The following is a 16446-nucleotide window of genomic DNA, read 5'->3' as shown; positions in this document are numbered from 1 at the left end:
ATCACTGTACTGAACCACTGCCACCTGTACCGAGAGAGGGGCAAAATGACAAGATAAATGAACCATCCTGTCAACCAAACTACTAAACGCAATGGACATGACGCTTTAACTCTTTAATAAGTTTTGGAGTAGGTCAGTCTAGGGATTTAGCGTGTGTTTTTTCACCTCTGGGGGCAGATTTAATTGTCGCTCAGACTCGTGACTTTAAAGCGTCACTCCTTGTTAAGGATAACTTGCATTTCATAGAATCATAGAATCCCCACAGTGCAGATTATTTATTCATTCATCGGACATGGGTGTCGCTGGTTGGGCCAGCATTTATTGTCCATTCCTAGTTGCCCTTGGAGGGCAATTGAGAGTCAGCCACATTGCTGTGGCTCTGGAGTCACATGTAGGCCAGACCAGGTAAGGACAGCAGATTTCCTTCCGTAAAGAATCATAGAATCCCCACAGTGCACTAGGAGGCCATTCGGTCCATTGAGTCTGTACCGACCACAATTCCACCCAGGCCCTATTCCAACCCCACATATTTACCCAGCTAATCCCCTGACACTAGGGTCAACTTAGCATGACCCATCAACCTAAGCCGCACATCTTTGGACCGTGGGAGGAAAGCAGAGCACCTGGAGGAAACCCAAGCAGTCACGGGGAGAACGTGCAAACTCCACATAGACAGTGACCTTACGGAATTGAACCCAGGTCCCTGGCTAACCACTGTGCCACTGAGCTGCCCCATGGACAAACGGACATTAGTGAACCAGGTGGAGTTTTCCGACAATCGACAATGGTTTCATGGTCATCAGTAGATTCTTAATTCCAGATATTTTTTATTGAATTCAAATTCTACCAGCTGCCGTGGCGGGATTCGAACCCGGGTCCCCCAGAACATTAGTTCAGTTTCTGGATTAATGGTCCAGCAATAATACCACGAGGCCATCGCCTCCACATTCAGCCCATCGAGTCTGCACTGACTCTCCAATAGAGCGATCAGGGAATCAGGCCCATCGGGTCCGTGCCAGCTGTCTGCAAGAGCAATTTAGCAAGTCTCACCCCCGCCCCCCCCCCCCCCTGCCTTTTCCCCCTAGCCCTGCAATTTTGTTTCTCTCCAGGTGTGGATCCAATTTCCTTTCAAACGGCACCACTGAGACTGCCTCCATTACACACTCAGGCATTCCTAATGCTATGCGCTTTCTGTGTAAAATAGTTTTCCCTTGTGCCATATTTGCTTCTTTTGCAAATCATCTTCTACCTATGTCCTCTGGGTTCTCATTTTGTTTCATTCATTTGTGGGTCATGAGCATCGCTGGCTGGGCCAGCATTTATTGCCCATCCCTGGTTGCCTTTGAACTGAGTGGCTTGTTAGACCATTTCAGAGGGCAGTTGAGACACATTGCTGTGGCTCTGGAGTCACATGTAGGCCAGACCAGGTAAGAACGGCAGATTTCCTTCCCTAAAGGACATTAGTGAACCAGATGGGTTTTTCCGACAATCGACAATGGTTTCATGGAGCGCAGTGGTTCGCACTGCTGTCTCACAGCGCCAGGGACCCGGGTTCGATTCCTGGCTTGGATCACTGTCTGTGTGGAGTTTGCACGTTCTCCCCGTGTCTGCGTGGGTTTCCTCCGGGTGCTCCGGTTTCCTCCCACACTCTGAAAGATGAACAGGCGCCAGTCTGTGGCAACTGGGGGAATTTCACAGTAACTCCATTGCAGTGTTAATGTAAGCGTTACTTGTGACTAATAAATAAATAAAATAAAGTAGATTCTCAATTCCAGATTTTTTTTTTATTGAATTCAAATTCCACCATCTACCATGGCAGGATTCAAACCCGGGTTCCCAGAGCATTAGCTGAGTTTCTGGATCAATAGTTTCGTGATAATACCACTGGCCCATCACCTCCTTATCACTTCCAGTAATGGGATCAATCCTCATGATTTTGAGCACCTCTATCACATCTCCCCAGAACCTCCTCCTCTCTAACTTCATGTCCAATGCACGGCGTCAACCCATGGCTTTCCGTCCCAGTTACCCATTGTGCCAGGCCGGCAGTTCAATAAACTCCGGAGCCAAAGAGCCTGAATCCCTTCTGATGTTCAGGATGCTCATGAGGACACAACAGAGTGGCAGCCAATTCTCCCAGCGTTAGTGAGAGCACTGGGGAAGAGTGGACCTACCTGAGTGGCATCAGGCCCAACGCGAGGTAGATGAGAGACCACATTGTACAGGAACTGCTTCACTTTCTGAAAGTCACTTTTTCCGATACTCCAGGACCCATCGACCAGGAACACAATGTCCGCCCGGGCTCGACTGCACACTGCAGGCAACACAAAGCCAATCAAACATGAGGAGGAGTGGGAGGAGGCCATTCAGCCCCTCGATTCTAGTCCACCAGTCAATAAAATCATACCAAGGTGCAAATTTGGACGAGGAGCAGGCCATTCAGCCCCTCAAGCCTATTGCGTCATCCAATGAGATCAGGGCTGATCTGATGTAGACTGAATAAGAACAATTTACTGCGGAAGCTGGAATCTGAAACCAAAAGAGAAAATGCTGGAAAATCCCAGCAGGTCTGGCAGCATCTGTAATTTTATTTAATTTTTAACTGTTCTCTACTTTTTATTTCTTTATTTTTCTTTCCCCCCCCCCATTCTTTCCCCCCATCTTATCCCCCCTTCTTCTCAATTTTACCTCTCTCCCACCCATCCCCTTCTCCCCCAACATATTCACCTGTCACAGTTTACCCTCTGATTTCAGCTTCTCTGCCGTTTGGCCATTCACACCCTTTATTCTCTCTATGGGCTGCCATTAGCAGCCTTTCCCCTTGTTTCTGTGGCTATGACTCATTCCCTCCCCCTGCAGTATAAATATCTCCCACTTTCTCTGCCTGTTAGCTTTGACAAAGGATCATCTGGACTCGAAACGTCAGCTCTTTTCTCTCCTCACAGATGCTGCCAGACCCGCTGAGATTTTCCAGCGATTTCTCTTTTGATGTGACCTGAATCCCACTTTCCCACCTAACCCCGATGATCTTTGATTCCCTTGTTCGTCAAGGATGCAACTCCCTCTGCCTTAAAAATATTCAGTGATCCGGCCTCCACTGTTCTCTGGGAATAAGAGTTCCACAGACTCAGGACCCTCTGAGAGAAAACAAATCTCTTCATCTTGTCTTAAATAGGACAGCCCTTATTTTTAAACATGCCAGTCTCTCCCACAAGGGAAGGCACCCTCGCAGCATCCACCCTGTCAAGACCCCTCAGCATCTTATATGTTTCACTACGACCACCTCTCATTCTTCTAGACTCCAATGGATACAGGACCAATCTGTCCAACCTTTCCTCATAGGACAATCGCCTCATCCCAGGAATCCCTTAAAAATACAGGGAATCGGTTTGAGAGAGATATATTAATGGGAATTGGGAAGCAAGCGGGGAGTAGGATTAGACTGGACAGTTCTTGTGGGAAAAAAAGACATCTGGGCTGGGATTCCCGCTCTCCCCCGCGGCTGGGACTCCCCGTCCTCCCCCGTGGCTGGGACTCCCCACCCTCGCCTGGGACTCCCCGCCCTCGCCCGCGGCTGGGATTCCCCATCCTCCCCCGCGGCTGGGATTCCCCGTCCTCCCCTGTGGCTGGGACTCCCCATCTTCGCCTGGGACTCCCCGCCCTCGCCCGCGGCTGGGATTCCCCACCCTCCCCCGTGGCTGGGATTCCCCGTCCTCGCCTACGGCTGGGATTCTCCAGTCCCGCTGCTGTGAATGGGGCTTTGCCGAGTCACTGTCTGTGTGGAGTTTGCACATTCTCCTCGTGTCTGCGTGGGTTTCCTCCGGGTGCTCCGGTTTCCTCCCACAGTCCAAAGATGTGCGGGTTAGGTTGATTGGCCAGGTTAAAAATTGCCCCTTAGAGTCCTGGGATGCGTAGGTTAGAGGGATTAGCGGGTGAATATGTGGGGATAGGGCCTGGGTGTGATTGTGGTCGGTGCAGACTCGATGGGCCGAATGGCCTCCTCCTGCACTGTAGGGTTTCTATGAGTGCCAAATGCTACGTGCTCACCGGCAGCTGCTGCGGGACGTACGAGGTTGGAGAATCCCCGGCCTCGGTGGTTCCTGTGCCTCTGGAACATTCTATGACTCGGCACTTACCGGGTTTTTCCGTGATGGAGGTCTCAGGTCCAAACTCTGTTCCAAACACTGGTCGGATTGTGAAGATGTACTCTCTGCCAATTTGCAAATTGCTGATCTGGTAAGAGCCAGTTGTTTCTGCTACAGTGACCGACTGCTGTTCATTTTTCACTGAAACAAATAAATATTATGGGATTAATTAATTATGGGGGTGGCACGGTGGCACAGTGGTTAGCACTGCTGCCTCACAGCGCCAGGGACCCAGGTTCAATTCCTGGCTTGGGTCACTGTCTGTGTGGAGTTTGCACATTCTCCCCGTGTCTGCATGGGTTTCCTCTCGGTGCTCCAGTTTCCTCCCACTGTCCAAAGATGTGCGAGTTAGGTTGATTAGCCAGGCTAAATTGATCCTAGTGTTCAAAGATGTTTAGGTTCGGGGGATTAGTGGGGTAAATGCACAGGGTTAAGGAAATGGGGTGGGGCGGGTGGGCCTGGGTAAGATGTTCTGTTGGAGAGTCAATGCAGACTCAGTGGGTGAGATGTCCTCCTTCTGCACTGTAGGGATTCTATGATTCTTCAATGTTATGAAGGTCTCTGCCTCCACCACCCTTTCAGGCAGTGAGTTCCAGGCTCTCACCACCCTCTGGGTGAAAAGATTTCTCTTCAACTCCCCTCTTAACCTTCGACCTCTGATCCCTGGTTATTGACCTCTCCACCAATGGAAAAAGTGCCTTCCTATCCACTCCATCGATGCCTCTCATAATCTTATACACCTCTTTGTAGGATAATCCTGTCATCCCAGACTATGTGATGTAGGTACACCCACAGTGCTGTTAGGGAAGGAATTCTAGGGTTTTGACCAGTGACAATGGAGGAAGGTGATGAAGTTCCAGGTCAGGATGGTGAGGGGCTTGGAGGGGAGCTTTCAGGTGGTGATGTTCCCATGCCTCCAGTGCCCTTGTCGCTCTGCGTGGTGGGTTTGGAAGGTGCTATTGTTTAATCAGGCCATCTTGGTTTTTAGGTCATTTCTTTGGAGCTCAGACAATCTGCGATATTAATTTGATCTTTCAGTGTGGATCACCTGTAGCTAAGGAACAAGGCGCCAAAGAAACAACCCTAGTCCTGTTGTCCAGGCTACACGCAAAACCTTATTTGTGACTAGAAAGGCAATGAATCAGAATCACAGAATTGTTACGGTGCAGAAGGAGGCCATTCGGCCCATCGTGTCTGCACCAGCTCTACAAACGAGCATCATGACTTTGTGTCATTCCCCTGCCTTTTCCCTGTACCCCACATTGATTTCATTCAAGTAATTATCTAATGCCTTCTTGAATGCCTCGATTGGAGCTGCCTCCACCACACTTCCAGGCAGCACATTCCAGAACCCAACCACCCGCTGTGTGAAAACTAAATTCCCCACATCACATTTGTTTAGATTCCACCTGCTGGCATGGATTTTTTTTTATTCATTTGTGGGACATGGGCGTCGCTGGCTGGGCCAGCATTTATTGCCCATCCCGAGTTGCCCTTGGAGGAGAGTTGAGAATCAACCACATTGCTGTGGCTCTGGAGTCACATGTAGGCCAGACCGGGTAAGGACGGCCAGAAGGACTAAAGGACACCAGTGAACCAGATGGGTTTTTCCAATCATTGACAATGGTTTCATGGTCATCAGTAGATTCTTAATTCCAAATTTTGTTTTTATTGAATTCAAATTCCACCATCTGCCGTGGCGGGATTCGAACCCGGGTCCCCCAGAGCATTAGCTGAGTTGCTGGATTAATAGTCCAGCAATAATACCATTAGGCCATTGTCTCTCCAATTTGCTATCGTGTGGTCCTTCAAGACATTCAGATACACATAACAGAATCTGAGGAACTTCAATATCTGAACTTACCGGTAGCAAGTCTCCAAGAGAGGATGTAGCTGGTAGCTCCAGGGACACGATACCAGCCCAGTGTCATCTTGCCTGTATCGACATCAGTCACTCGGAACCCCCGTACTTTCTCAGCCTGGGCTGCCAGTAAAGTAACAGAGAACTCTCAGAAACCAGGGTCAGCATAGACTTAATGGGTGAACGGCCTGCTTGTGTGCCATGAAAAAGCTATAACTATGACTATGAGATTACAATTGACTCCGACTAACCCATCCGACATCTATCCCAATGTCTCCATGCCAATTTCCGGTCCATTCCACACGGAGTTCAACGAGATCTGAATTTCCATACATTGGAACGTCCCAAATCATCTCAGTCCAAACTGAAGAACATCTTTTGTGTAGAATAGGCACAATCTTGGATCCAGCCCTACCCAACCCCTTATGCCTATTATCCTTTCCCTCGTTGTCCCAAGTCAAGCATTGGCAGGAACCTTGAGTACTGAGGGAGTGCCACACTGTTGGAGGTCTTTCAGGCAGATGAAAAAGATCAACATTTTGAAGGAAAGCATTAGGGTTCCCTCCAGTGCCCTGGTTACTATTTAACCCTCAACCAACAGCTAACATATCTGCTCATTATCTTATTACTGTTCTTGGAGCTTGCTGTGGACAAAATGGCTGCTATGTTTCCTATGCTAGAGTTCTTACTACATTTCAAAAGTATTTTGCTGTTTCTAACGCACTTTGGGATGCCCTGTGGTTCTGAAAGGCGTTACATGTTGGGCGGCACGGTGGTTAGCACTGCTACCTCACAGGACCAGGGACCTGGATTCAATTCTGGCCTCGGGTCACTCTGTGGAGTTTTCTCTGTGTCTGCGTGGGGTTTCCTCCAGGTGCTCTGTTTTCCTCCCACAGTCCAACGCTGTGCGGGTTACGTTGATCGGCTATGCTACATTGCCCCTTAGTGTCAGGGGGACCATCAGGGTAAATGTGTGGAGTTACGGGGATAGGGCCTGGGTAGGATTGTTGTCAATGCAGGGTCAATGGGCCGAATGGCCTCTTTCTGCATTGTAGGGATTCTATGACTAAATTATACCTTCAGTAAATGCACATAGTCAAGCAAGCACACACATAACCCCTTGTCAAAAGAATCCACCGACTCTTACCTGTAGCAGCGGTGATTGTTACAGGGGTTCCTTCACGGTCGCCAAAAAGCGAGGTGACCCTGATGAGGTAATTCATCCCTGATTGTAGGTTCAGGATGTCAAATGAGTTGATGTTTGATGTCACCGTCCGACTGTTCTCTGGGCCACCTATCAGCAGGACGTCAATCGGCGATTAGAATACAGGCCAGCGCAGAGTTCATACATGTACACGTGTTTTAGTGTGAAGCAGCAGTGCTAACCACTGTGCCACCGCGGTTAAAAATACCCCAGGTAGAAAGGAAGACATTGAAAAAATGGAATCCAAAGCTGCTGGAAAAATAACAAAATCTTATATTTATATACAATCTTGAACATAGAGAACATAGAACATAGAACAGTACAGCACAGAACAGGCCCCTCGGCCCACGATGTTGTGCCGAGCTTTGTCTGAAACCCAGATCAAGCTATTTCCTCCCTATCATCCCGAAGTACTCCATGTGCCTATCCAATAGCTTCTTAAATGTTCCTAAAGTTTCTGACTCCACTATCCCTGCAGGCAGTCCATTCCACACCCCAACCACTCTCTGAGTAAAATACCTACCTCGGACATCCTTCCTATATCTCCCACCATGAACCCTATAGTTATGCCCCCTAGTTACCGCTCCATTCACCCAAGGAAATAGTCTTTGAACGTTCACTCTATCTATCCCCCTCATCATCTTATAAACCTCTGTCAAGTCTCCTCTCAACCTCCTCCTCTCCAAAGAGAAAAGCCCAAGTTCCCTCAACCTTTCCTCATAAGACCTACCCTCCAAACCAGGCAGCATCCTGGTAAATCTCCTTTGCACTCTTTCCAGTGTCTCCACATCCTTCTTGTAGTGAGGTGACCAGAACTGCACACAATATTCCAAATGTGGTCTCACCAAGGTCCTGTACAGTTGCAGCATAACCCCACGGCTCTTAAACTCAAACCCCCTGTTAATGAACGCCAACACACTATAGGCCTTCTTCACAGCTCTATCCACTTGAGTGGCAACCTTCAGAGATCTATGGATGTGAACCCCAAGATCTCTCTGTTCCTCCACATTCTTCAGAACCCTACCTTTGACCCTGTAATCCACATTTAAATTTGTCCTACCAAAATGAATCACCTCGCATTTGTCAGGGTTAAACTCCATTTGCCATTTTTCAGCCCAGCTTTGCATCCTATCTATGTCTCTTTGCAGCTTCCAACATGAACATGATAAAACTTCCACAGGCCCTTCACAGGAGCATTATAAAACAAAATATAACACGAGGGTGGCACAGTGGCACCCAATGGTTAGCACTGCTGTCCCACTGCGCCAGGGACCTGGGTTCAATTCCAGCCTTGGGTCACTGTGTGCAGTCTGCATGTTCCCCCCGTGTCTGTGTGGGTTTCCTCCGGGTGCTCTGGTTTTCTCCCACAGTCCAAAGATGTGCAGGTTGGGTGGATTGGCCATGCTACATTGCCCCTTAGTGTCCCAAGATGTGTAGGTTAAATGGGTTATCCATGGTAAATGTGTGGAGGTTCGGGGATGGGGGAGAGGGCCTGGGTAAGATACACTGACAGAGAGTCGATGCAGATTTGATTTGATCTATTATTGTTACATGTATTAACATACAGTGAAAAGCATTGCTTCTTGTGCGCTATACAAACAAAGCATACCGTTCATAGAGAAGGAAAGAAGAGAGTGCACAATGTAGTGTTACAGTCATAGCTAGGGTGTAGAGAAAGATCAACTTAATGCAAGGTCATTCAAAAGTCTGACAGCAGCAGGGAAGAAGCTGGTGGGCCAAATAGCCTTCTTCTGCACTGTAAGAGTTCTATGATTCTAAGATTCTATTCTACAAGCCATATAAGGAGTCATTAAATCAGATGACCAAAGGGTTGGTTGAAGATAAAGGTTTTAAGGAGGAGAGAGGGGTAGAGAGGTTTAGGGAGCGAATTCCAGAGTGTGAGGCCCAGGTAACAGCAGACACGGAAACCAATGGTAGATCAATTGAAATCAGGGATGTTGAAGAGGCCAGAGTTAGACAAGTGCTGGGATGTCGGAGGGTTACGGGGCTGGGAAAGGTCACGGATATAGGGAGGAGTGAGATCATGGAGGGCTTGGAAATGAAGAATGAGAACAAAGAACAAAGAACAATACAGCACAGGAACAGGCCCTTCGGCCCTCCAAGCCCGCGCCACTCCCTGGTCCAAACTAGACCATTCTTTTGTATCCCTCCATTCCCACTCCGTTCATGTGGCTATCTAGATAAGTCTTAAACGTTCCCAGTGTGTCCGCCTCCACCACCTTGCCCGGCAGCGCATTCCAGGCCCCCACCACCCTCTGCGTAAAATACGTCCTTCTGATATCTGTGTTAAACCTCCCCCCCCTCACCTTGAACCTATGACCCCTCATGAACGTCACCACCGACCTGGGAAAAAGCTTCCCACCGTTCACCCTATCTATGCCTTTCATAATTTTATACACCTCTATTAGGTCGCCCCTCATCCTCCGTCTTTCCAGTGAGAACAACCCCAGTTTACCCAATCTCTCCTCATAACTAAGCCCCTTCCATACCAGGTAACATCCTGGTAAACCTCCTCTGTACTCTCTCTAAAGCCTCCACGTCCTTCCGGTAGTGTGGTGACCAGAACTGGGTGCAGTATTCCAAATGCGGCCGAACCAACGTTCTAAACAACCGCAACATCAGACCCCAACTTTTATACTCTATGCCCCGTCCTATAAAGGCAAGCATGCCATATGCCTTATTCACTACCTTCTCCACCTGTGACGTCACCTTCAAGGATCTGTGGACTTGCACACCCAGGTCCCTCTGCGTATCTACACCCTTTATGGTTCTGCCATTTATCGTATAGCTCCCCCCTACGTTAGTTCTACCAAAATGCATCACTTCGCATTGATCTGGATTTGTGAAATGAGAGTATTGAAATGAAACGATGCTTGATTGGAAGGCCAATGTTGGTCAGCAAGGACAGGGTGATATGGGAACAGCTGCAAGTTTTGCCAGGGGCAACACTTTCAGATGATACCCTGTTTACAGAGGGTAGAATGTTGGAGACCAGCCAGAAGGGCATTGGATGGTCAATCCCTGAGGCAACAGGATCTGAACAGGAGTCAGATACAAATCAAATTAACCAATGCCTTCCATTTCCCTCCCTGACACACCGTGGGTGCACCCACACCACATGGACTGCAGCGAAGGCAGCTCACCACCATCTCCTCAGGGGCGATTAGGGGTGAGTAATAAATGCTGACCCTTGCCAGCGATGCCCATCTCTCTTAAATAGATCAAAGGCTAACTCCCCGCCGACAATGACCGGTGTATATAGGCCGGAATTCTCCAGCCGTTCACGCCCCGCCGCTGGTGCCAGCGAGGATAGGGAATTTGGCGCACAGTCAAATCTCTGTTCACTGCAGCGGGACGGGAAAGTCCTGGCCGTGAGTGAGGTCGGAGAATCCAGCCCGGAGGCTGCAGCCTTGTTGGGAACAATGGCCCACTCGTCGCTGTTCCGTCAGTCCACTCAGCTGCTCTCGTGATTTTCACAACACATTAAATGCGCTAAACAGTTTACCCTCCACCAGTCTCCAGTCGATCCTATATCTGGTGCTTCCCGGCACACCATTCCAGGCTATCTGAATCCGCTTTGTCGTTACGCCGATGATCCGGAGATTCCCAACTGTTCCCAGAGGACGTTCGACAGCAGCTGCAGTTCAGACAATTAAAAATAACAAGCCGACAGGTTAGTGCTATCACACGGAGACAATCGAGGGGCAGGTTTGTGGGAATTGGGTCGGGTATAATCATTCCCTTTGGAAAACCGAACACTCTAGCCCTGCCACCATGAAGCTGAGATGCCAACGTTGGACTGAGGTGGGCACAGTAATAAGTCTCACAACACCAGTCACTTACCTGATGAAGGAGCAGCGCTCCGAAAGCTCGTGATTCCAAATAAATCTGTTGGACTTCAACCAGGTGTTGTGAGACTTCTTACAAAGGAGCTGTTAACATTCTTTAATGATGGGCTGATCTGTGTCGTGGTAGTAAAGGATGTTTCAAATAGAAAATAAGGAGAACACTTCAGCAGTCACGGGCATTCAGCCTCTGATCTTTGGGTAAGGGTTCTCCAAGGCGGCCTTCACGACACACAACGCAGAATCGCTGAGCAGAGACTGATAGCCAAGTTCCGCACACATGAGGACGGCCTCAACCTGGATCTTGGGTTCATGTCACACTATCTGTAACCTCCACGACTTCCCTGGGCTTGCAAAATCTCACTAACTGTCCTGGCTGGAGACAATACACATCTCTTTAACCTGTGCTTAACCCTCTCTCCACTCACATTGTCTGCACCTGTAAAGACTCGATTACCTGTTAAGACTCGCATTCCAACCATTATCTTGCAATTGAGTTTGTGTCTATATAGGCCCTGTTTGTGAAACAAATCCGACACTCATCTGACGAAGGAGCAGCGCTCCGAAAGCTCGTGCCACCAAATAAACCTGTTGGACCTTGTGAGGTTAAAGTGTTGTGAGACTACTTACTGTGAAATAAGGAGTGTTTAGTCAGTGTCCATTTGCCCAGAGGAGTACAGATGAAGGTAAGTCCCTAGGGTGAGGCGAGAGGGTTGGGAGGCCACTCAGCCCATCTGAGTTCATTCATTCACACAAAGAAGTTCTGCAGTCTTTCAGTTCAGCACCTGGGTGGTTTCTCAACAGATTCCCGGGATTTGGCCTCACTTGCTCTGTCTATGTCTCATTCATTGGGCGAGATTTTCTGGCTGCGTTCGCCCCGAAACCGGAAAATCCCACCCGAGGTCAACGGGCCTTTCCATGATCCGCCCCTCACCCGCTCCGATTCCCGTGGCGGGCGGAATGGGAAAATTCACCCCGCTCCGTTTAAAGCACTATTTTGTGATATCAATTCCAAATTTGTCTTCTTACTACTTAAATTCACAATCCCATTTCCTTATCGATCTAACTTACCTCAAAGATCATCGAGTCATGCAGCACAGAAGAGGCCCTTCGGCCCATCAAGTCTGGACCGACACATTAGAAAAACCTGAACTCCCACCTAATCCCATCTGCCAGCACTTGGCCCATAGCCCTGAATGTTATGGCGTGCCAAGTGCTCATCCAGGTACTTTTTAAAGGATGTGAGGCATCCCGCCTCCACCACCCTCCCAGGCAGCGCATTCCAGACCGTCAACACCCTCTGGATAGAAAAGATTTTCCTCACATCCCCCCTAAGCCCCCTGCTCCTCACCTTGAATATATGTCCCCTCATGACTGACCCTTTAACTAAGGGTTACCTCGAGGGTGTTTCCTTTTGACACAGAGTAGCCCAGAGTGCACCCTCCACAACGCTTCCACACTTCTCTGCATTCTCTACAATGTCGAAAACATTCTCTGCCCCCTTTTCAATACTTCCACAGCAAACTCAGACAGCTGAGTTGTTGCAGTACGTACATTGTCAGAGAAAGAGGCTATTGCAAGTCCTGCGAGATTGTAGCGATTTAAACCCAACACGTTGATAGGTAAAAGCAAATCACTGCGGGTGCTGGAATCTGAAACTAAAAGAGAAAATGCTGGAAAATCTCAGCGGGTCTGGCAGCATCTGCAAGGAGAGAAAAGAGCTGACGTTTCGAGTCCAGACGACCTTTTGTCAAAGTTAAAAGGCACAAGAAAGTGGGAGATATTTATACTGCAGGGGGAGGGAATGAAAGATGAATCATAGCCACAGAAACAAGGGGAGAGGCTGCTAATGGCTGTCCACAGAGAGAATAGAAGGTGTGAATGGCCAAACGGCAGAGAAGCTGGAATCAGAGGGTAAACTGTGACAGATGAAGATGTGGGGGGAGGGGGGGGAGAGAGTGATAGGCTGAATTAGACTCCCACAAAACCAATCAGAGGCAGAGAATAATCAGGCTGTGGAGTAGAATTGTGAGTGACTTACGAGTGGTCGCAGTGATGGTGACAGGCTGTCCCTCACGATTCTTGATCAAGGCAACAACTTTGACGAGGTAATTAACTCCACCTTGCAGGTCCACGATGTCAAAGGTTGTTACATCTCCAGATACGACCCGGCTGACCTCAGGTCCCCCTGAAGGTAGAGAGGAAACATTGAGTGGAGTCGGGTTATTTTGCAAATGACATTTACGTGACATCTGGTTTAAGTTGGTGCCAGAGTGTGGCGACTTCTTGCGATCTGTCCCCAGCATATCCTCTAACCCGATCTTTTACTCTCGTTCAATGCCCCTAAAAGTCTATTCTCTCTAACAATGCACTATTCTGCCATCAGATTTTGAATGGAACTATCTCCTGTTAAGTTGATCTTTCTCTACACCCTAGCTATGACTGTAACACCACATTCTGCACCCTCTCCTTTCCTTCTCTATGAACGGTATGCTTTGTCTGTATAGTGCGCAAGAAACAATACTTTTCACTGTATACCAATACATATGACACTAATAAATCAAATCAAATAAAAAGCAATTATTTTATTATTCATTCAGCTTGTGTGAATGGTGTTAGGTAGACCAGCATTTATTGCCCATCCCTAATTGCCCTTGAGAAAGTGGGGGTGAGCCATCTGATTGAATACAACTGAATGGTTTGCTAGGCCGTTTCAGAGGGCAGTTAAGTGTCAACCCACACTGTTGTGGATCTGGAGTCACATGGAGGGCAGACTGGGTAAGGTTAGAATCATAGAACATAATCATTGAATCCCCACAGTGCAGAAGAGGCCATTCGGCCCATTGAGTCTGCACCGACTCTTTGACAGAGTATTTCACCCATGCCCAACCCCCCGCCCCATCTCCATAATCCTGCACATTTACCACGGCGAATCCATCAAATCCACAAATATTGGGACAGTAAGGCGAAATTTAGTATGGCCAATCCACCTAACCTGCACATCTTTGGACTGTGGGAGGAAACCGGAGCACCCGGAGGAAACCCACGCAGACACGGGGAGAACGTGCAAACTCCACACAGACAGTGACCCAAGCCGGGAATCGAACACAGTTCCCTGGCGCTGTGAGGCAGCAGCGCTAACCACTCGTGCCGCTCTGCAAATTTCATTTTCTTAAAGACATTAATGATCCAGGTGGATTTTTAAGACATGCTGCAGTTCCACACTCACCATCACTGATGTAAAGTTCTTCCTTTCTTTAACACAGGTTACCTACCATCGCTGCGTTTCCAACTGATTCGATAAGACGTGGCTCCATGCACGCCGACCCACGAGACTCGGAGGACATCGCTGCGGGCTTCGAGCACTCGGACATCGCTGACGCCAGCCACCTGACCCTCTTTGGCCACTGTAGTGACAGCATAGGAGGTCACCAAGAAGCATGCACATCAAGCTGCTGTCAAAGGCAGCACAATCATTGTCCTAATACATACAATCACAACACACTCACCATGGCTTTTGAACGCAAGAAGCCAAGGAAAAGGAGCTTGAGCAGGCCATTCGGCCCCTCGAGAATCTTCTGGCATTCTGGGAGTTCATATCTGATCTATCACAGCTCCACCTTCCCACTGACTACCTTGGATTCCCTTCGTACTCAAAAAATTCTGACGCCTCTCCTGAATACACTCAAATACCGAACCTCCTCAGTTCTGCAGGCTAGGAAATTCCATAGATTCACCATTCTCTGAGCAAGAGATTTTTACTCATCTCAGTCCGAAATGGCCTGTCCCATAATATCCTTTAGGGAAGGAAATCTGCCGTCCCTACCCGGTCTGGCCTACATGTGACTCCAGAGCCACAGCAATGTGGTTGGCTCTCAACTGCCCTCCAAGGGCAACTAGGGACGGGCAATAAATGCTGGTCCAGCCAGCGACGCCCATGTTTCATGAATATATAAAAAAGAAAATATTCTGAGACTGTGACCCCATCTTCTACACTCCCCAGCCAGGGGAAACCTTTGCTCATCATCTACCCAAACCCCTTAAGAACGTGGTATGTTTCTACAGGCAGCCAATATCTCTGGTAAGAATTTCTTCAGTAAGAAGTTTAACAACACCAGGTTAAAGTCCAACAGGTTTATTTGGTAGCAAATGCCACTAGCTTTCAGAGCACTGCCCCTTCGTCAGGTGGAGTGGAGAAATGCTCACAAACAAGGCATACAGAGACACTCCACCTGACGAAGGGGCAGCGTTCCGAAAGCTAGTGGCATTTGCTACCAAATAAACCTGTTGGACTTTAACCTGGTGTTGTTAAACTTCTTACTGTGTTTACCCCAGTCCAACGCCGGCATCTCCACATCAAGAATTTCTTCAGTCAGGGAGTGGTGAATCTGTGGAACTCTTTGCCGCAGAAGGCTGTGGAGGCCGGGTCATTGAGTGTCTTTAAGGCAGAGATAGATAGATTCTTGATTAATAAGGGGATCAGGGGTTATGGGGAAAAGGCAGGAGAATGCGGATGAGAAAAATATCAGCCATGATTGAATGGCGGAGCAGACGTGATGGGCCGAGTGGCCTAATTCTGCTCCTATATCTTATGGTCTTATGGTTTCAGTTAGATCACCTCTCATTCCTCTAAACTTCAGGGAATATAAATAGACTTGAGACAGAGTGACAAATACATGAATAGGATGGAATAGAAAGATATGGTCCCCGGAAGGGTAGAGGGTTTTAGTTCAGTCGGGCAGCATGGTCGGTGCAGGCTTGGAGGGCCAAAGGGCCTGTTCCTGTGTTGTCATTTTCTTTGCTCTTTTTTTTAGAATTTTCCCACCTTGCCCACCATGGGTCCAATGTCAGGCATGAAGGGGGCGGGGGGGGCGGGGGTGGTACACCATGGAAAGGTCTGTTAACCTCAGGTGGGATTTTCCCGCCTTGGGGCAAGCACAGCCAGAAAATCCCGCCGCTGGTCTGCTTATTCTCTCCCCCTAGAACCCATCATTTTAGCCAGCAATCAGTCCAGTGAACATTTCTTACACACCTTCTAATGTAAATATATTCTTCTGGGGAGTGTAGAAGATGGGGTCACAGTCTCAGAATATTTTCTTTTTTATATATTCATGGAACATGGGCGTCGCTGGCTGGACCAGCATTTATTGCCCATCCCTAGTTGCCCTTGGAGGGCAGTTGAGAGCCAACCACATTGCTGTGGCTCTGGAGTCACATGTAGGCCAGACTGGGTAGGGACGGCAGATTTCCTTCCCTAAAGGATATTATGGGACAGGCCATTTCGGACTGAGATGAGATGATCAAAACTGTGCACACACCTTCAACTGTGAGCTCACTGTGATGATACTGCACTACTGATATATTCCATGT

The sequence above is a fragment of the Mustelus asterias genome, chromosome 3, assembly GCF_964213995.1.
Source record: "Mustelus asterias chromosome 3, sMusAst1.hap1.1, whole genome shotgun sequence".
NCBI lineage: Eukaryota > Metazoa > Chordata > Chondrichthyes > Carcharhiniformes > Triakidae > Mustelus > Mustelus asterias.
Note: the sequence above shows the minus strand (reverse complement) of the source record.